At 31.4% G+C, this 24084-nt stretch overlaps 1 protein-coding gene across 2 annotated transcripts in view; it reads left to right on the top strand.

Moving 5' to 3' along the window:
* LOC108750133 (beta-1,4-glucuronyltransferase 1) overlaps window positions 1–24084 on the top strand; it is a 59850-nt gene that overhangs the window by 24616 nt on the left and 11150 nt on the right. The window contains exon 1 of one of the 2 annotated variants that reach the window (XM_018489401.1): window positions 3112–3168. The exons of the other annotated variant lie outside the window; for it this stretch is intronic. The gene's annotated coding sequence lies outside the window, so the exon portion shown is untranslated. Of the gene's footprint in view, window positions 1–3111; window positions 3169–24084 lie in introns of those variants that run through there. 2 annotated transcript variants of the gene reach the window in all.

Genomic DNA, 24084 nt, shown 5'->3' with positions numbered 1-24084 from the left:
GAGATACATCTTAATGTATTTATTGTTTTCTGTTCTACATAATTTTAATTTGGGAGATTTTCAGATTTTTTTTACAACTGTTAAACTAAAATAAATAATTAAGTAATTTAGACTTTGCGGTTCACGTATTTATTTATATTATTGTATTATCTAAAACAAATATTATAATATGAATTAAAGTCACATATTTTTTTTATCGTAAATGCCCATAAAAGACATCTATTTAGGTCAAAGTATTTTATTTCATTTTTAATTTTTATCTACACACACAACTACATACAATAATTATAATTATATGTATTTATGTATACAAATTAATAAATAATAAGAGCTACAAGTCAAATTATAATATATTTAAAATTTCTGGACAGACGTTTCGACTTTTTGTCAGGCCATCCTTAGTGTTTACAATATTTAGAAAATTGAAACACAATAAAATTGAGTTTCTGTAACAATTCGGTACAAATAATTTTAAAAATATAATCACGCTAATATAAATGTTAGTAGTGATTCTTCGTGCATTTATGTCATATAATCCCTCCTCTCTTATAATTTAGTTCGTTAACGTTTATAGCATATTCGTATAATTGTGTCAAGCGATCGCAATTTATAGTCCATGTTAATGATAAATTTAGTTGAAAATATTAAGTCAATCGATAAGAGAGTATAAAGTATACATTCTGTCAATTATAAAAATTAATACAATAGATTATAAATTTATAAAACCAATAGAGAGGGGGGGAGGGGGAGAGAGAGAGAGAGAGAGAGAGAGAGAGAGAGAGTGTGTGTGAATAAACGATCGTTACATTCACTAATTGTTTACATATATAATCGTTAACTAAGACAAGTCTTGATGAATATATTTAAGTATCTCTAATAAATTGAAAATTGTGTACATATACATATTTCAAATGAGAAGGTATAGCAAGAATGTTAGTCCAATAATTTAAAACAATAAGTTAAATTAATTTCAAAAGTAATCCGACCCGAATCAAAAAATTGAAACTTGTTCAGTCCGAAATGAGCCACGTTCTGATGCTATGTAATTAATGTAATAGAGGCTAAATTTTTGTGACTATTGAAAGTGGGGATAAGATTGGAAGTGGAATAGAAATAAGGAAGTAAGAAGGGAAGAGGAAAACTAAGAAGGGAAAAGAGACTGCAAGATCTGTAGATAAGAATTATGTATCTGTAGATAAGAGTTATGAATATTTATGTATATTTGTTAGTACAAAGCGTCTATTTAGGTCAAAGTATTTTATTTTATTTGTGTGTGGCTCTTATCTATAATTGCATACAATAATTAGTTATGTGTTAGTTAATTGTATGCACTCATTAATGAGACTATTGTTATTACGCGATGTCGTGAATCATCGGCGAATGGATAAAGTATAAAACCACGACAGAAATATCAGACAGAGTTCTATGAGAATTATAGACAACTTTATACTTTGTGATATTATTGAATATTTTCTTCCGCTTCAGTTATATTATAAAATAAAGTATCATCTTTTGTTATGCAATTTAATTTAAAACTTTTTTCAGCTTCGCATCCTTTGTTTAATTAAGATTAACAATTAAAAGTAAATAATTAAAAGCAATTATATATAAATATAAAACGTGATAGAAGTGTAAAATAGAATTCCATGATAGAGTTATTACAGAGACTTTGTTCTTAAGTTAAACAAAGTTATCTGATAAGATTATCCGGGGAAACATCTATAAATCCTTTTGACGAGAGATCAGCCGATCTTTCTTTTGACTCTCATGGGAGAACAGCGGTTTCCTCTTTAGTTACACAAGAGCTAATTCATGGGGGATGGTACAGGCACATTTGTAGGGGCGGATAAGGGTGAGCGACCGGTCAGAGTGCTTCTTGGCTAGAGAGGGTAAGGACGCAAAGGCGCCGCAATCGATATCCACGATGGAACAACAGCGGCGTGGCATCACGATGGAATGCCTCTGCAGTAAAATGTGAACAACACAATCCAAATTCTTCCTGTTGAAAAGCGCCGAATTTTAATCGTACAGATTTCCAGCGTGTCGGATTTTTCGGGAGATTTACATGCAATTTCGCGAAACGATTCTCCGGTTGTCGACATAGGTACTTATATGTTTAACTTGACTCATCTCGGCTCGTACATTTTTTTTTTTTATTATATTGAAGAACCGGTTACCTGCAATTAATAACTGGCAATTAATTGAAAATAACTTTCTTGTCTATTAATCTCGATTTTTCTGTGGATTGTGTAGGCGCGATTTACATTTGAGTCATTTAAGAGGGAATTGCTTTTAATAATGACTTATGAAATAAGCAAACGTACGTAATTGAATATAAACGTACAACATCGGCATTTTATTAGCTATTTTCCTGGCACCTTGACCTAACAGACATTCGTAGAAATGACACATATGCTAATGAATGATTGTGCAATCATCAATACGAATACGTGTCGCTTCAATAAAAATGCACATGTTTTTTCTCGCGCGTGTTTTTCTTATTATTCACGATGGAATTGTCAGATGAGAAGTTCTCTCTGTATTTTTCGTCACTGTTAAATTTATAATGTCAAATTATATCCAATTTGAGTTATTCTTAATCGTTTCTATAAGTCGCCACTGCTCCTATCCAATATATCGTTAATACATTGACATTATGAATATAATAATATTAATTTAATTAAAACGATAGAGTTAAACAATTTAATTCAAGGAAAAATCTTAAATTTACTTCAATTTAGTTCAATTATTTACTAAATGCATACATTAATATAGACGATGCTTTGGAATTAATCACAGAAATGGATTGATTTCCATTTTGACAACATGGAAATTAAAAATAACAAACTATTATTAAACTCAAGAGATTTGGTTATCTTGCCTCTTTGATATCTATTTTATAACTGATAAGCGATTTTTATAGTACTCTTCGTTTTTTTATATGAGTATTTATAGTTAATCACAAAATAAAAAATATTACACTTTCAATAAAAATCGTTAATAGAAATATTTGATAAGAATTATCTACGAATGGCTACGTTAAAGACAAAACACGCAAGACGCGTGTAAACATGTCTTTGTATGCAGCAGGGACTGCCGCTCAGTCTGTTATAACATCTCGTTACGAATACATCTGTCATAGAAGTTACACTACAATTAAAAAAAATTGTAAGTAAATATTTTTATTCTTAAAATTTTTTATTTTTACATTCGTATATGATTGTCTGAGATATTTGATTTCTATTTAGCTTGTAAGTGTAGTTCTTACTTAATAAAGTCCAACAGATTTTTTTTATTTATCTATCTTTGTATACCAAGCCTGTTTAATTTGAGCTCCAGAGCGAAAATGCAAAGCCATCGATGCAAAACAATTCAATGTGAGTAAGATTTTAGGAACAATAAAGCGTTGGTAAATGTCTCACTCAAATGCATCTGTCGTATACTGTTAATGTTTTTAAAAAATGAACGAATAGTGACGACTCTTGTAGTGCTATTTGGTGACAATTCTTATAATACTCAATATTTCATTTCCCTAAAGAGATTTACCCCAGTGGTAAATGTTATAAGTTTAGTTCCCTCACGTCCAATTTTGATAAAACTAGACTCATTCGATGTGTTTTTGCAAAAATATATTTTTATAAAAGTTTTATTAATATGTAGCCATAGCTGTAGCTTAAAATACATTAATCTTCATTTTAATAATCTTAGTCAAATTATCCCATATCCTTAGTCACCTTACTCCGATCCCGGGGCTAGTTGACTCAGATGAGATGCATTAGAAGGACGTATTTTCTTCATATTAGTACAGTTAGTAGTTTTCTCTTATTATTAAAATATTATTAGATAGTCAAATGTATGTAGCAACTGATATAGAATTCATTTTTTCGATAATTTCTTAATTTCGTCTGTAAAAATTCGAAACTGAAAAATGAGTCTCCCCTATGTTATAACACTTTGAAGCGTTCGTTGAAATCATTGCAAGCATCTGGAGAAATTCAGTTTATTTCCATACATATTCAGAAATGTTCATTAAAATCAAGGCAAGTATGTTGTAAATAAAAATGCTGTACTCGTTTGTATTCATAGAGATGTTTGTTTAAATCGATGCAAATAGCTAAATAAAGAGATTCCTCCATTCCCTTCCATCCCGTCTGCGGGATTCGAGAAGACTCTGTACATTTATCGCGAATACTTGCGATAGTATACAAAAGAATTCATTCAGCCAAAACGAGCAAAAGTAGAAGAGTTTGAGCATCTCGCATAAAAATGTGAATATTACTGTCGCATAATATACCATGTCGTTAAATGTGCTGTCGCGGTTGAGCGAGTTTTAGAGAGAGAAACAAAGAATAAAATTTTCGTAACTTCGTTGCGTCTTGTGTTTCCTCGTTCGTGCCTTCGCGAATGAATTCTCAATTCGTCATCGTCACTATGAATTCGCGTCTCTAAGATCACGAATCATTCCTTCGTGACCGTCTGCGAAGATCCGACGAAGTTTAATCGCTATTTGTAAGAAAGTTGCGGCGGAGAGAAAACCTGTGAAGTTAGCATGACAGTCTATTAATATAAAAAAAAATAACAGTTTCAATAGCATTTTTTATACTAATATATTGCAGTTCTACTGTTCCTTATAAAAATAAAAAAAGTTTTGTATTTTTTATACTAAAAAACCAAAATTGAAAATGTGGCATGCTAACTTCGCGAATCTAGCACTACACTTCTTCTCTAGAGTATAAAAAAAATAGACATTTCCACTTTTAACTGTAATTCTCGTTAATACTCGAGTTCCATTAATATACTTTCTAAATCTGAATCACTGGATAGTCACTAATTACCCAGTGGTATACTTGGCACTGATAATCGGTGAAGTTCAACTAAAAAAGGAATAATATTTGAGCATTATATAATTAAAATACTAATATTTGTACGTTAATTTTAATCCAATACGATATTTATTGAATTTAAGCACAAAAACAAAGTTAATTAGATTACATAATAAAGATTAGCTAGATTAAGGATCTCACATTTAATTCATTGATTACTAGTGGCATACTTGGCACCCATATCAGTGATTATCCACTGATTCAGATTTAGAGAGTATGTAATTTGAAAACAAAATTAACAATTTTAATACACTTTAAATAGAAGACACATATATGGAGAAAAAGTATCGTGCTAGATTCGCGAAGTTAGCATGCCACTTTTTCAATTTTGATTTTTGCGATAATTTATCGCAATTCCAGCGACAGTTCTTGTTCTAGTAGAGTTTTTGTGCTCCGAAATTATTTTTAAACGGAAATTATTTTCGACCGTTATTTTTAATTAATTTTTTAATACCTAAATCCAGTATGACATTTGCATAGAAAATGTAATAATATTTATCGTTTTGATGAGACTTAACGTCTCAAGCATGAACAGCTTAATAACGTTACGATGATTATTATATCAGGAAGTTCGATGACATCACTGTAAATTACTATTCTCAGATGAATTTTGATAACGATTTATACATGGAGCATTGATAAGGATACGAAACGTTTGCGATTTGAGATAATTATGTTGATTTAAAGAAATCAATTTTCGCATTATCACCCTGTGTTGACTCGAATCGGCATTATTTGATTGTACTGATTTATCATTTTCTTGTATCTTAGAGGGAAAAGTGCCGTGCTAGATTCACGAAATTAACACGTTATATTTTCAATTTTGGTTTTTAATATAAGAAATGCAGAACTTTTTTTATAAGAATTTATGAAACTATGAAAAGTACTACTAGAACTATTATTATTATTTTTTTTTATGTTAATAGTTAATCGAGACTTCATAGATTCGTATTCAATGATACATGCATGATTTTTTACCGCATTTTAATACAATTTTATATATTGGAATTATTTTATTACTTGAGATAAACACTTTAAACTCATTTCTTTTTATTTTTTTTTTATTTCAGTTCATTACGTGTTGTATAATATGGCTTCGTTTTTAACGAATACAATTGAAGGTATATTTTTATGTAAATTACATACATTTTCTAAAATGCTTTATTTATTATTTATTTATATATTTTATCATCTCATGAATACTATCACTATCATACATTTATAGATAAATTTTTATAGATAAATACTTACGACTTGTCGATATTGTATAAATGAATGGTGAAATATGTATACAGCAATATGTACATGTTTATTTTATCGTTTTTAACACAATTTTTTAGATTAGAACTACATATTTTATTGCTCGAAATATAAACGTTTCACACGCATTTCTTTTTATCTATTGTACAATATTATCAATAACGCTTTATCTAAATTACACAACTGGCACAGTATTTGATAAAAATTCTATAATTTTAATGAAAAAAAATCGATATATCCACCACCTACTATTTGTTCATGATAAAACTACGTCTGTCTGGCTGCTTCCCCAACTTAATCAAATCTTAATGAATAAATTATATAATAATGCGCTATTTATGTGCTTTCAAAATCCGCAAAAAAAATTTTTGCGCTCATTTCGTTTAGCTAAAAAAAAAAATCGAAATTGCTTGAAAATAATAACGCATAAATCGAATATATTTTGCAATTTTAAACGACTTAAAGGTGAATATAACTGTTTGCTCCAAAAAGGAAGTGCCTTAAGGGATGCAGCGCAAAAATTGAAACTATGTGAATATGAAAGCGCATAAATAGCGAATAAATCCTGTGTATTTGATTTCCCAAATCGGTTGTTATTAACACGTGGAGGGGGGAGGGGGGGCTGACTAACAGCCTACTCAGTTCCCCCTTACAAAAAACCTTTCTTTTTAGCTAAACGACATGAGCGCAAAAAATTTGTTTGCTGTTTTGAGAGCGCATAAATAGCATATTATTATATAAGTTTCATTAAGATTTGGTTAAGTGGAAGAGGAGAGGGCAGCTAGGCAAACGTAATGAAATTTTACGAAGGAATCTATCAATTTTCAACGTATTGTCAAACTGATATTAAAGATTGTACAATAGCTCTTAACACAAATAGAAGTTGGTTTCATATGTTTGGATGATAGAAAAGTTCTTACACTTGGAGAAAATTCTGAGAAAGATCTCAAAGAAAATTCATGTTAACGTTTGTGCGTCTTCCCAAGGAGAAACTTTTGTCAGCCATAAACCATTCTCTGTGGAAACCATGCTGAGAAATTGAAATATTTATGTGAAGTTTACCACACTCACATTTTTTTCAACATACGTCTCTTTGCTCGCGTGACATTACGTCCAGGAAACAACTCGTTCAACGTTGATGTAAATACAACATGCATAACTTTTAGATAAGAAAGAATTCTGCCGTTTATCTGAGAAAAAAATCTATGTGTTTGTCGAAAATTGGAAAAAGGCGGAATGTATGAATGCAAATCGGGGAAGATAAGTATGTTAAAGCCCGTTATTTCGCTGGCAACCTTGAGACGATTTCCTCATCTTGAGCGTTTACCGTTAAAAGGCGCACGACGGGAAGCGCGTGCCTTAAAGTCAGATAGCTGTACTTAATGCAGTAACGCGAATATGGGCTTTCCTATCACGAGCGATTTACACGTCTCGAGTTGAATGGGCGACGCTAGGTATTCATCGCGACAATAAGTAAGTCACTAAACGTTACGACACGTGCCTCAAGATTGGGCAAACCCATTAACGTTAAAGCTTTTGATCCATTGAGTGAAATCACCTTCTTGGAATTCTAATTTCGATGGTATTAATAGTTTCATTTGAAGGAGATGAGTACTGCGGAAATGGTTTTCAAGCGAAAGTGCTAAAGGACTCCGAAGGCTTACGCGAGAATGCTGACGTCAAATCAGCATTACGGACTCAATGTTACGTTTGTACAGACGAGCCTGATCAGTTGGATATACATATAGAAGTATCTTTATGCAACGGGATATATTTGGTTAAGATTTGGGTATAAGGATTAACGCAATTTCTCTAGATTCCGCAGAAAAATCTAATATTTTCGAAGAAATATAATAAATTTATTCTAATATCCGTTTTTTAATACCCTGGAAAAAATTACTAAATCTTAATACATATTTTTATGAATAATACCGAATAAACATTTACTTATAGTAAATATAAATATTTACTCGATAAAAAAAATTATAGTTAAATTAATGATTTTCGTACAAATTAATACATGTTTTACATTTAGTAAACATTTACTTAGGACCACGGGTATACATTCGAACAAATATTTATTAAAATTTAGTATTCTATTTTGCAGTGTATTTATATTACATTTACTTCAAAGTAATGAATAATTTTCATTATATTTTAGAATTTTTATACATATTTTATTTAAAATTCTGTAATATTCGTATTTATTTATATCAGTCATTATAATGTAGGTCATTGTAATGAACACTGTATAATGAAATCGCAGGTAGCTCATAAAATATAAGTTAAACTACACAGAGAAAAAGATTTGTTTGGACTCGAAAATTCTATTTACATTTGTTTCATTGAAACAAATTTAATTTTAAATGAAACACATTTTATTTCGTCGAACAAATTTAGTTATAAAATAATCACAGTCTTAATTTAAATGTCTATTTAGTTGGACTATTTCAATGCATAAATTTGTTTGACTTAAAGAAACCTTTTCTCTGCGTATATTGATGATTTAAAACATCGAAATTATAAAAAGAACCGAAGAATCAATTTAAAACAGACATTTGATATTCGTAAAATATCGATACAATAGATCTATTCTTTTTCGAAGAATTTTGAACTAGTTCTGAAAACAGTGTAATAAGTTAGAGTGAAACAAACAGCAGCTGTCTCACTTTAATTTATTGTACCAATGTACACCAATTCAAAATGTGCACCAGTTCTTCTCTTGGAGTGGAAAAAGAACAGACCTACAACAGCAATATATAACATTTGGAATGTAATTACGTATAAAAAATAATTATGAAATAATTTTAATGCTTAAAGACTAAGCCGCGATGCAATATTCCTCCTCGCTTGTAAGCGAAAGTGGCGAATCCCGGGTTTCGAGAGATCGAGCGTAACGACGCGATTGATAGCAGTTGCTGTCACTTCACAAGCGATAATCGGAACCGCTGCTCACATTCTGGATCGAGTGAAGTCGTGCGGACAACCGCACGTGGCGGCGGCGGCGGCGGCGGCGGCGATCGAGAAACCGTGAACTTGCACATTAGAATTTGCACAGCTTCCCTATCGCCGGGAAAACACCTCAACCGCGACGGCGATGGTGACGATGACGGCGAGTGCGACTTGCAGGCTCAAGGTTGTCGCGACGGACTTTCCGCCGAACCGGTTTCCAACCGCGACATTAGACATACGTGACTTTCCACTATGAGTGCACGAGCGTGAACTTCCGCGAGGCCGGACTGCATCGACTCCTGCGAGTTCGACACGAATCGAGTTTAATGTCTGTAAGAAGGAATCTGATAAGGAAGAGAGAAACCGCTTTGAATCTCGAGAGGAATCGAGACTTTTTTTTATTCTTAGATACAAGCATGACGGAGATCACGTTTTCCGCAAAACGACAATGAAATTACACGTTGATTTTTTAATGCCCATTCTAACGATTTGATTTTATACATCATTTACGACATTCCGATGGCAAATAGATTGATACAGCTTCTTTTATTGATATACTTCAAAAGCGACACACTTCACAAAACTTTTGTTTTATTAATTAGAAAAAATGTGCTAATTTAACTCCATAAAAAGCTTTACAAATTAAAGACCACATTAAAAGTGATTTTAAAAAATCGTCAAAATGATTTTTTAAGGATTGTGTGAAACGGAAATGACAGAAAACGATATTTGATCATGTTAAAAATACATTCTTTTTGTCGATATTATTTAATTAAATAATAACGTTCTGTTAAGTCGAAAAATAGTTTTTCCCTTTTTCCGGGAAACTTAATCTTTTTATTTTTTACTTTTGAATCGGTGATCGGTTGAATTGAATTGAAAAAAATATTCATCCTTTTTGTGATTTATTTGGAACGTGACTGGAAATTTTCTTACGTAAATTTCAAATCATGTCTGTCTAGCTGCTTCCTCTCCCCCCTCCCCACACTTAACCAAATGTTCATGAATAAATTATATAATAATGCGCTAATTATGCGCTCTCAAAATCAGCACAAAAAAATTTTTGCGCTCATTTCGTTTTGTCAAACTTTTTGTGAGAGAACTGAGTATAGGCTATTAGTCAGCCTCCCCTCTCTTCCACGTGTTAATAACAATCGATTTGGAAACTCAAATACACAGAGTTTATGCGCTATTTATGCGCTTTTATATTCATATTCACAATTTCAATTTTTGCTCTGCAATCTTTGAGGGACTTCCCTCTTGAAGCACACAGTTATATTCATTCTTAAGTCGTTTAAAATTGCAAAATTACGCTATCTAGCTATGCAAAATATATCTTCGATTTATGCGCTACTATTTCTAAGCAATTTTTATTTTTGCGCTGCAACCCTTAAGGGACTTTCTTCTTAGAGCAAATAGTCATATTTATCCCTAAGTCATTTAAAATTGCAAAATTACGCTATCTAATTATGCAAAATATATTTTCGATTTTTGTGCTAAATCCTGTGTATTTGATTTTTTAAATCGGTTGTTGTTAATACACGTGGAAGGGCTGATTGATAGCCTACTCAGCCCTTCCCCACCAAAAATTTTTTTTAGCTGAACGAAATGAGGGCAAAATTTTTTTTTTTGCGGATTTTGAGAGCGCATAAATAACGCATTATATAATTTATTCATTAAAATTTGATTAAGTTGGAGGGGGGGGGGCAGTTAGGCAGAGATAGTTTCATTTAAGGGACTATCATTCGTTTGATTTTCAGATGGATAATTTTATCATAAACAGTAACAGGTGATGCATATATCGATTTCTCTTCATTAAAATTATAGAATTTTTATCATATACTGTACCAACTGTGTAATTTAGATAAAGCGTTTTACTGATAATACAATAAATAAACAGAAGTGCGTGTGAAATGCCCAGCTAGGCAGACGTTTTCAGATCATTAATTTCAGCAATAAAATTGTATCATGAACTTACAATATTAATCTGAATTTTCTTTATTTTTATATATACAGCAATGGAAATTCTTCAGATTGCTCTTTTACTGACTTTTCTTTTTTTTATGACAAAATTTTGTATGAATCCACTATGCAGAGTTATTAAAATCAATAAATTAATATTACTTTGTGCATTCGACTTATAAAATATATATAAATAGATTCTCCATTGTACTTTAATATGCCTTGTCATTTAATTTTCTCATGTTTGCGAACAATTTGCTCGAAGACCATCCGCGCGTCAGGCGTTTCTTCCCGCCTTTTTATTTTTTCCTCCGCACAATCGTGCAGCATAAATAAAGGTGTGCCCTGTACAAACGGGTGCGTGACTTGTTCCGTCAATTTCGTGATTAAGGGGAGCGCTAAGTAACGCGCGCCCTAGATTTTTTAATTAAAGAGGCGTAACCCGCGCGAGGGCATATACGTTTACGTGATCTTTCACGGGTGACCACTCAGTGCAGGTGACTGCGTTTATTGTTACCGATGTGTGATCGCTTCTCGACGACCAGGGACCGTAATTAGCGAAGTAACCTCTCGCGTGTGCGTGTATAATACCCCGTGTACCGCGCGTGACGATTTATCGTTGTAATTTTGCAATGGTAAACGAGACCACGTATACGACAAGCGGTTACGCAAGTTGTGCACTTCATTAATAGTGTTCTGCTGTGTGGCGTCGATTTATGCACGCTCGGAAACGACGTGATTTTACGCAAAAGTCACTCGAACGATTTGCCGCCGCGACGAAGGAAATGAATAGCAAAGACTTTCACACAATAGCTAATTTATTCAACACTTTTTGTACTATGTTAGATCTATTTGTACGTATGTGTTGCATTGTCAAAGTATTGACTCAGTAAATGTATACTGAATTAAATGTATACACTTAATGTACACTTAATGTAACAGCGAGAAAAAAAATTATTAATTTAACTAAATGCATTTAGTTCGTAATGATTATTTAGTTAAAATATTTATATATTTATTAGATTTCAGATTAACAAAATCTTGTAATTTAAAACATGTTATTTGTTTGAATTAACAAATATCTAGTTGAATTAACAAATATTTCCTTCACAGTTCGTGACTGCTACATTTAGTTGAATTAACTAATATTTTTTTTAAACAGTAACTTTTTTGTCAGTGTAGTCTGCTGTTGTCAATGTATATATTTACTAAAATTAATATTTTGACTGTGACATATGTACAATTATATATACTCTCTAAAACTTTTAGGATGAATCTCTGAAGAGTAAAATTTCACTCTTAAAGATTGAAAATTAAGCCACTCTTTTAAAATTGGCTCAATTTTTACTTTAGAATGAGATTCGACTCCAAGGAGCATTTAGAGAGTAGATTAAACTCAAATTATAGGTATATAGTTGCTTATAAAATTATTGTTCGCTTTGTTATTATATTACATTATTTGGATTATACGTTATTTTATTGCGTAATCAACGTAATTTCAAAGTTAAATCTTATATTATTAGTAAAAATTTTCAGATAAATCTTATATTATCAATTTTTTAATTTTTTTGTAGTTAAATATTTTATCTATCAATGACGAGGAGCAACGACAATGTGTGGCGTCGTTTATAAAAATGTCGCGCTTATTCGCGTGTATCGAAGGTGAGAAAAAGAGAAATAATCGCCATTAATTTTCTCGAAGGTGAAAAAAAGAGGTAACGATAAAGAAAAATGAGAATACATGGGTTTTTTGTTGCAATGATCGCGAACGCGATTCAGAAGCCGGAAAGTTCGATTGAACACGCGCAAGAAAAACGTCATAAAAAAGATTAGATTATTATTATACCAGATCAAAAGGCGGAAAACCGGATTACCTTGAGAAGCCGGTGTGAAGTCTAGCTCCTAAATATAGAGCAGCTGTACTTGCACGCATAGGCAGGCGTTACCTTACTTACACGATGAGACGAATTGATTGATGATACGGTGTACTTCGCGTCTTGAAAACACAGTATCTCAAATCATTCGTATTAGCGTTGTACCTCTTTATTTTGTTAAATTCCGTTTAACATTCTAGTCATGTTTCTACATTTTCCTTATCCCTTCCGCAATCTTTGCGCGTCATTAAATAACGATGAAGTCAATCTTAAATTTGCTAAGCCGTGGAAATTCCTGAGCGTAATAAAACGTCTATCATTTTTCTTCGATAGTGATGTCAAATAAATGGACATTTTCGATATTATAATTCATATGCTGAAAAAAGAATCTAATAATATCTATCAAATATCAAGCGAAATAATTTCAATTAAATATTTAAAAAGGTAAAGTTATTTAGATTAACTGACAGGATTGTCACAAAACTGAAAATTAGGGAGATGTCGAGAAAATTGAAACAATTAGGGAAATCTAGGAAAAATCAGAGAATTTTGCAAAATATACAATTTTCCGGAAAATTAAAATTCTTTGCTTTTAAAAAGTTAGAAGTGCAAGCATTGTCAATAACATTAATAGTAATTTATATTGCTACGTTAAATTAACCTCTTAACAAAATATTTAACGGTTTTCAAATTAGGATAAAAATATAAAAAATTTCAAAATATTGAAAGCATCAGGGAAAATTATGAAATTTTATCTGGAAATTAAAGAAAAGTTAATTTGGAATTTTAAGATGAGAAATTTGTGACAACATCGACCGAACATTATTTGATTGAAATTGTTTCACTCAACTTTAGTGGCTGCTATCTACTCTTTTTTCAGTGTAATAACAAATTTGAACATTTACAAGCCTATTTTTTTCTCGATTAATCCCTGATTTTGTGTTCGGAGAAAAAGAAATTCTTCTCTTCTCCAGAAGAACGACCCTGTTGAATGTACTCGTTAACGATCGAAAGCACGGCAAGCTCGCGCGCGGATACAAATGATTCGTCTCGAGGAGGAGCCTTATTACGGGCACGAAAGTCGATCGATCTCGATGGTCGGAAATCAAACTGTCGGAGAGCTCGCGAATATGCGCTCACCACAAATCACAGATCGTTTACGGAATTATCGTGGATCGGTACATGACGGTACGGATATACGTAGCCCGCAGCTTGCCGTTAAATGTCGATCGCTCTCGAAGTAGATTTGCACGCACGATGCTAATAATAAGCCTATCAATTCGCGCGCTGTTTTGACTTTTATCCGCGAATTCGATTTGAAAACACGAATGTCGTTCTGCACTCGCTTGCATTTAGCGAGCAAAACAATCGGATTTCACGTCGGGAAAGTATTCGAGTTCTCCTCGTATCGTACACGAAAAAAACGATTTTGCTGAAATACCTAAAAATTTAGCTAATATAAATCTGAAAATATTTGTGTGGAAAATTCAAGCATGGTGAGCAATGCTGCAAAAAATTTTGATATTCTAACAACTAGTTTAAGTGTACATAATTATTTTGATAATTCTACAAAATTCTGCATAATTATTTTGATAGTTCTACAAAATAATTTTTAGATTTATATCCAACTAAATTTTTAGATACTTTAGCAAATCCATTCCTTTCGTATATTTGTCGTTAATGTTTGTTCCACAGAGAATCACGGACGTACAAATAAAACATATTTCGTGTCTCAATAAATTATCTATTCAACGAGTTTTGCATATCTTATCATTTACGTCACAGTAGAATTTTTTAATTATGATATTTGATAATACATGATAAAATATGAAACATGATTAAATAAGACTACATCCTACATATAAATATTGTAATAAATCAGGTATTTTTTGGTTTTATGTTGTTATATAACTATTTAGAATTTTATATTAGAAGATTTAATTTTTACAAGCGTTTTAAAATATTTTGATTGCGCTGGTCACCAGTATCCACTCCTATGACAGTCAATGCTATTATTCTATTTCCTCATAAATTTTAATTATATATTTATTAATGATTGACGTGTATGTCTTACAAGCATCCAGAAGAACTAAAAAATCAACTACGGTGGAAGATTATGATAATGTTTATGCCACTATTGCAACTATTTAATAATTATTAATTTATTTATAGCCTCCTGTTTTTTTTTTCAGAATAGAAATTGCATTTAAAAAATTGCTATACGTATATCTGATCTAATAAAAATAGATCTTATTCCATTAATATTCATATAATAATATAAAATATATTTAGAAAACTTTTTACTTTTTCAATATTATATACGAGAACAATTTGTGGTAATTCTACTGAAATTTAATTTATCGTTATAAAGGGATTGGCGGCACGTGGGAGCACGGAACGGCGACGCTTTCGTGTCGATGAAAAGCAGATAAAAGGTTTCGTCACGATCAAGTTGACGAGAGAAGCATATTGCATGGCGGCAGATCGACGCAGCTTTACTGCGAGTTTATCGTATCCGAGAGATTTATGTGTCGGACGCGATAAGTGAACGTGAGTGCTCTGCCTCCTATAAAGTAATTATGAAGAAAACCTATTTGCGCGCTCGCTCTCACAATCCTGTCGTATATTCGAAGGGATTAACGCCAATTATTTTGCAAAAATACATCTCACCACGTAATAGTCAGCGATAATTAACAACTGCACGAATCGTCTTTGTAATGCACATCCATCACTTTAACGTTTTCGTGACATCGAACACAACTGTTGGATCATCGCGATATAAAATGAAAGACCTCTATCAATCAAAATTTAGTGATCAAAATTCAGGGCCTGCAGACAGAATTGGGAAGCAAGGAAATTGAAAATAGTCAGGAAAATCAGGAAAAAATCAAGGAATTTTTATAAAATTTTCTAAAAAATTAAAATTTTTTACTTTTAAAGAAGTTTAATATACGAGTATGTATCTCGCGCAATTTAGCAATACTACCAATTAAAAATGCAAACAATGCAAACAATATTAGCAATATTAATAGTAATTTACATTGCAATAGTAATTTAAATTGCTTTCTCAACAAAACATTTAACAACTTCTAAATTAGAATGGAAATACAAAAAATTTTAAATATTATTGAAAGCAGAGAAAATTATGAAATTTTGTTTAGAAATTAAGAAAAAGAATAGAATGTTAGGATAAAGAGTTTATGTGTGTGACAACCTCGAAATTAGGAATTGAAAGTCACAAATAAAATGCTTAGAATGTCGAAACATATAGCCGTAGAGAACAAATGTGTAAAGAGTTCTTTGTGTAAAGAGATATTACACTTGGCTGAACTAGCTAGATAATTGGTATTTCATAATTAATGCCGCTTCCGTCCAAGATTGCAGCTGCTGTCCAATTTTTCGGGAAACATATTTCGATCGGAAGTCTCGACATAGTCAGGTACGTCAGAGAGAACTCTCTTTCTTTTCATTCAGCTTTACTTGATCGTACATCGCATCGATCGCATTCGGCTCGCATGTCGCGTGCACCATAGTAATATAAATAATTTAGCCAGACTGTCACGCGTAAGTTAAGATACCCACAATGTCACTCTTTATCACGCGTATGAAACGCAGCAGAACTCGCGCGATATGATCTGAGCTATCGCCGGACTATGCGATTCATAGTTTGTGATTTATATCAAATATATGAATAAACAAATTCGTGTTTGTTGTTTATTATTCGTATCTGCCGATTTATCTGCGAGCTAATTTTTCATAAGGCGCGAATCAGCCGATTCGTATACCGAGAAAAAAATGTGTTAAATTTTAATAAATATATTTGTTCGAATAGTATATTCAACTTAACATTTATTATAACTTACGATAAATAAATATTCACCAAATAAAAAAACGATGATTATCAAATTAATGATTCTTGTATCAAATATATATATATATATACACTTTAAATTCTTTGAAATGGAATCTCACTCTAAAGAATGAAAATTAGGTCGGTCTTAAAAAAAAAAGCTCAGTTTTCAACTTTTAAAAGTGAGATTTTTTACCCTTCAGAATGAGATTTACTTTATAAGTTTTAGAGTATGTATATATTTAATAAATAGTCCACTAGTAATACTATTCAAACGAATATTTATTAAAATTTAGTACATTTTTCTCTCAGTATATTGATTTTTTTAGTTATACTGTACACACGATAAATCGTGAATAAAAATAATGTACAGAAGGATTCATATTGGCGAACGATGAATTTTTCGAATTTATTATAAATCACGAATTGCAAAATCGAGTCTCGCGCGTAGAATCTGAAATTAATTTAACCCTTCATCAGCAACTGAGATCTGTAAAAGCACTATTTTGATTTTAAATTTTGATAGATAAAGTTAAATCTGTAAAAAATAAGTAAAAATATACAATCCAACTTTTATGATGGTAAAGCATTGTGTATTTAAAGTTTTGACAATATATCACAATTTTTTTCAGATTTTTATATAATCCGGAACAATAACAAAATTTGCTCTGTTTCTCAAAGAGATCTCTATTACTGCGATAAAAGAGTTAAAAATTATGTTATCGGCGGAGAATTAAATCTTCGGAGCTGACTTGAGTTTATTGGACCTATTGAATTATGTTCTTTATATATTACAATTGCAAATTTGAATTACTATTATTAAAATACATTTAATATTCTTTTTTTTTTATACGAATTATGCCATTTAAATTTCTTGATTAATAATTAGTAGCTTTTAGATATAAGTTGGATCTTACTTACTATCTTAGAGCTGAGCTTACTTACTCAGCGTCAATAACTGTGCTACAGATTTAGATGTCGGCTTTGGAAGGTTAAACGAGTTAATTCTAAGTAGAATCGTAAGGTTCGTAATTTATTCTCGTAAGACTCGTAAGAACTTATGACAGAACTTGTAATTCTATGCGTACCGTAAGACGTACGATCATTCGTAAATGTCTATGATTTCTCGTAAATCTTACAACTAGCAAGAAGTTGTCTGTACTGCATGAAATTATAAGCATTCCGTACATAAGCTCTTATGGAAACAAGTTACGAGCCTTATGATTTTTTGCCTTAGAATTGATCTATTAATCTCATCTTGATCAGCTTTATACTGTTGTTTTGCCCGCCGAGATGAGAAACGTCGCGACCGATCGTGACGCCAGCGTGAAAATTATTTGTCCACTCGACCGTGCGTCGTGATCCCGCCAATTTAACATGTATTAAACTAAATTAAGTCACGTTCGACGAGAACAGCGATTAATTGACTTCTACCGCTACATATATACGTATCAGTATCGCAATAAATTAGCCGCTTTAATTAAATGCCCAAGATTTACTGCGAGAGAGGCTCGGATAACGGCGTCGTTTATCGGTGCATGCGATCATGTGTTTAACGAAATAGCGGTAGACGTGGAGCGAAACGAAGTGTTCGTGATACTCGCGGAAGATCTCCTCCTTGCCGCTGGCGATTTTTGTTACTAGCACGACGAGTAACGTGAACGCCGTGGACTTGTCGCCACGGTCGACGAACCCGGTGCCAAGAGGGTAAGAATGTGCTTCCTCGATGCGACCGTTTGATACGCATGATTCATCGGGCCTAATTGTTATATCGAACAAACGCGGCGATGGCGGCGACGAGCGCGAATGCGAAAACTTATGCTCTAATCCCTCCTAGAGGAAATTTTAAGTGAGTGAATTGAGTATGATGTTTTTGAAGGGGCGAGAAGGGTGGAGGTAATCGCTTTACTAGTTTCAACCTTGCGATTGAAATTAATTTCAATTTATTTGCGCGAAACTTCGCAGGAGTTTGTGTACAATCACACTGACAAAAAGTGATTGCATTTACCATACTTAACTATATTTTATCATTTCTGGTGCTAATTATATTTTTTTAGTAGAATTATAAATATAATTACATGTGGAAAGGTTTTGCTGAAGTATTTAAAAATTTAGCTTATAATATTAGATTATTAATAAAAATAAATATTGATAAAAAAAGAAAATTTTATCAAATTAATGACTTTTTTGTGTCAAATAAATGTTTACATTTAGTATTATAGCAGCAATAACTATAAGAATGGAGTTTCTAACGATAATTATTTGACCAATTATAGACCAAATACTAAATTTTTTTCTCTCAGTGCGCTATATTTTTTTTTGCTTCTGTAAATTTTAAGTTTTCTTACTTCTTATTTAATTTTCAACTTTCGACTTTCGTAAGTAATAGCTTCGACATGTTTGCTCTTATTTTTCACAACTCTCTTTATTACAAATACCTGGGAATTTGCTTCATTTCGTTCATCTGATTTTTTCCACAGTGATTGAGCTCGCTCGTCGCTCAAATGATCGCATATTTTTGACGAAAGCGAATAAAATCACTCAATATCGTGAATATTTTACGTCATATTATTTGCGAATTTCATGCGAAATGGCGAGGGAAAATCGATTCGTCGTCGTCACTGGCAAATTGATCCTTTTCCATATCAAATTTGCCCTTTCAATCGCTCAAACGACGCAGGAGGAACTTCCTGTCCTTTATCTTTCCATTTCCGATATTTCAATGATATTCAAAAACTTTGTATATATAGATATTTTTTAACTTTACGTTTTAAAATAAAATAATATATATATTTTTTATTTTAATAGAAAGTCAAAGAGTCTCTTAGTATCTTAATTGGGTTTCTCCAGGGATTTGATAGTAATATGTATGACACAACGGATATTTCGAAGCTGAAAGTACAATTTTACGGTATGTCCGTATTTCATTCCATTTGTATTTTTACAAGGAAAAATCGCGTTACGATCTTATACGGTGTAAATTGCGAGAAATTAAATAACTTACCTGTGTCGCGCGGTGTTTGCGTGACAACGTCGCTTTCAATGCTTATCATAATGATCGTAAGCGAGTGATTCACTCATGATGCAACTTACTTAATAGTTAAAAATAATTTAAAGATTATTTTATCACGTAGCACGTGACAAATTATGCGTTAATAATGAGCGTGTGCAAGTTAGTGCTTGTCGGCACGGCTGATTCACAGCTGTGAAAGGCTCTCGGAGTTAGCCGAGGTCGGTTTTTCGCCAAACTTCGTCGTTTTAGTCCCCCATTTATGCAACGCTGATAAGCTTCGGTGCCCACGCTATGCGAACGCAAAAGCTCAACTTTCGTCCATCGTTAAATATTTTCTAGCTTGATACAAGCCGAAAAACAGGCTCATATGGAACACGAGTTAAACTCCTTTGCGTCTATAACTGCAGCTTTTGATATTTTGTAAACTTGCCATGAGTTTAAAATAAAAATGATTTAAGTTTTAAATCACGGTAACATTTTTTCGTATGATTATATTGAATGACACCAAGGATGAGTTATTGCAAACATGATTGTAAAAGTTATTTAACTCTTCTGCGTAGATATGAGTACTTATGTCGAATTTTAGACGTATGTTTTTGTACGAATTTTGTTATGACGTTTCAGAAACTTTCAAATGACAAATAACAGTTTTGCATAGATTTTATCGTGTTTTCTCATTTGACCCATCGAAAAAAAAATCGAAATATCTAAAAACAAATATTATGTATGACATTTTCTTCGAAATGTATTGTTTGCAAAAAATTTGACTGTAATGACGAAATATAGCTATGTGCATTTCTGTAAAATATTATATACTATCTCATTAATTGTAAAGTAATAAAATAGATGGTTTATTTGCTAGGAATAAAATTTTATTTTGTTGTATATGAAATAAAGATTTATTTCAGTTAAATAAATATTATATCCTATGAATAAATTTTTAATTTTTTTAATTTTATTTTTTCTCACAGTGCATTTTTTAGTGGGAACATTGTGAAATACGGTAGTGAAAAAAAAGAAAAATAGCAAAATGTTGCGAAACAAATGTTACTTAACACGTTTTCTTTGATATTTATTAGTTATGGAAAAATTTAATTTTGTGATGATGAAAGGTATACATTTTTATGAAATATATCTCGTTAATTGTTAATTAAAAAATTAATTAAAAACTAATTAAAAACTAATTAAAAATAAAATAGATAGCTTATTTGCTAGGAAAAGTTTAATTAATAAGGCATAATTTAATTAAATAAAGATTTATTTCAGTGAAATAAATACATTTTTCACAAATAAATTTTTAAGTATCTTTTTCTCAATATAATTACACGGAAAGAACGATTTTGTTAAAGTATTTATTAATTTAGCTTATAAGATACAGATCTGAAAATAATTTTGTTGGATTATTAAAATAATTATGTTGAAAAAACGTTTAAACATTGATGACAATGCTGCAAAAAAGTTGTAACATTCTAACAACCTGTGTCCTATTTATTGTATATGTAATAATTATTTTGGGAGTTTAATAAAATTATTTTTAGATTTGTATTTAGCTAAATTTTTAGATACTTTAGCAAAACCGTATAAGAACTGTTTCTCAAGATGTCTTTTTTATGATAAACTCAATCCTTTAAATGTTCGATAACTAAGCTTATAATTAACGAGATTTGGAGCTAATATGGTCTTGGCGAAATTCGAGTTTCGGACGCGAAGATGAGACATATATATAAGGCGATGATTAACGAACACGAATTATTTCGACGCCGAGCTACTATCAATTTCGGTCACTGACGCCTACTTCCTGAAGCGACAGGAAGACCGAACGGATGCGCGTGGGTTTTCAAAATCCCAATGCCAGAGCGATCGCGGATCGATAACGCGGATAGGATCGTCGGATGGGTCGACGAATTCTCGTTTGGAGAAAAATACGGCATCGTTTATTGTCGCTTCCGAAATCGATAGATTATCGATGTTACCTCTATATGGCGTGGAAAATTTCGTGTTATGCATGCAATGACATAAAGTAATTGAGACACTCGCATCATTGATATAAATGTTTTATCTTTATTTTTAGAAATTTGGAGAAACAATTTTCACGATAAAAAAATTATCAATATTTGAAAGTATTATTTTAAAAGGGAAACTTAGAAAATTAGAAAAAATTAGAAAGTTTAGAAAATTAGAAAAAAATTAAATTTGATAGGGCAATTAGTTTTACAGAGAAAAATCAGAAGTGTGCGTTATAATCGTTTGCAATAAAATATGAATTTTTTAAATCGATTAAGTGGAAATAAAATAGAGGATAAATAATTGATGTTGGAAAATATTTAAAAAACGTTTTTTTGCGGATTCATGTATTTTAAGATATTTTTCAATTGTTTATTAATTCATTAAAATTGCTTTCGGTCGATTAAGCTTATTATGTTCGACTGATATTTATAACATTGATTTATTATTCATGCGATACACTGCCAAGCATCTCATTAGTCGGGCAAAATACCGTTCATCATCAATGAATCAATATAGGCAAGTCGAGTGGAGAGTGAAATTGTAATATGAACGCACACAGTGTTAATGCTCATGTTTTGCAATAAATATTTGCATTTGTGTATACATATATATGTATATATATCATATGCAATACTATTATTATTATAATGTTCTTATTCGTCGCAGATATCTTGATTTTTGGATAATTCCGATGTTGCTTCATATAATAAGGCTGAAACGTTGATTTATTATTCATGCAATATAGGCACCTCATTAGTCGGACAATGCCATTCATCGTCTATGAATTACTATATGCGAATTGAATAGAAAATATAATCTAATATAAACATACAGTCAATGTTTATGTTTTGTAATAAATATTTGAATTTATATTTATATCATATGCAATGCTTTTATTATAATATTATTATAATATTATTATGTTCTCATAATAATAATTTAAAAATAACGTTACTAATTTCATAAGATTTATACGATATAGTTCAAGAAGATTTAAAAGACCGAATTTCACAAATTCAATCTTTTAAATTTTCTCGAATTATGTAAGTTCTATACGAAATTAATTAGATGTTATTTTTAAATGATTATTTTGGATTATTTTAGAATCTCAAATATACAAATATATAAAATATACAATACAATAAATAGTAATTTTGAAATATGCATTTTAAAATTGATATTTTTATTTATAATGTAATTATATAGATGTATATATTGTATATCTATATATATATATATAATTACATTATAAATAAAATTAACATTTTGCTATAAATTTTATGTATAAATATTTTATATTTACATACATATTTAAAATTATAGCATAATGTAATGCAAGATAATAATTAATTATAAATCTCAACATCGTGCGCAACGTGATCTAATAAGCGTGACAGAAAACGCGACTGTCAGCGTATTAATATAATATTTTTAAAGTTGTAACAGAGAAGTGATGGTAGATTGCACTATCGTTTTCACATCGAGCCGCGCTGAAAGAATTGAGTGAAAATTTCTGCGAGATAACGGCGGGATCTGTTATCACGAACTTTCCGTATTATTTATAAACGTAAACTTTTTACGGGAGGATTGCATGACAAGCGGGCAAATGGTGCATGTTCGCGTTTAAAAATAGTGATCGTGTTTGCGTTCCTGTGCGATCAAAGAACTCCTACACCCGGTCGTTGATGAGTTTTCCTCCCCCGTGCGATCGATGGTGAACGGATGACCGGCTCTTTGCGGAAAGTCGATAATTAAAAATCTGTCGCTTCAACGATGAAATCGAAGTCCTCGCTCGACAGATTTTGTTTCTCTCGCAAGATCTGGTGCACGTCCTTCGCGGCGCGGCTTCGGGATGGCCCCCAATCGTTTCGCGATTCCCTGTTAATTATTTGATGATTTGTTTTACTGTTACTGTTCGATCTTTAGCGCGAATATTAACATATTGTCCAGTGAGTTTTGCATGACTCACTATGTCACATTGTAATAATAGAATTTTCGTTATCACACTCTCTAAAATTTGTAGAGTCAATGTCACTATGAAAAGTGAAATTACACTCTTAAAGATTGAAAATTGTGCCACTCTTTTTTAAGACTAACTCAATTTTCACTCTTTAGAGATTTTATCCCAAAAAATTCGGAAAGTAAGCAGATGTAACGATGAGATATTCAATACGATTATTATATAGTTATATCTCGTTTGACTAGCACACTTTTTATTGTTATTTAACTGGTTATATCATTTAAAATTCGCTGTTGAATAATTAAATTGCATTAATTTTTTAG

Source organism: Trachymyrmex septentrionalis, unplaced genomic scaffold, assembly GCF_001594115.1.
Source record: "Trachymyrmex septentrionalis isolate Tsep2-gDNA-1 unplaced genomic scaffold, Tsep1.0 scaffold11, whole genome shotgun sequence".
Lineage (NCBI taxonomy): Eukaryota > Metazoa > Arthropoda > Insecta > Hymenoptera > Formicidae > Trachymyrmex > Trachymyrmex septentrionalis.
This window is presented reverse-complemented; position numbering and strand designations above follow the sequence as displayed.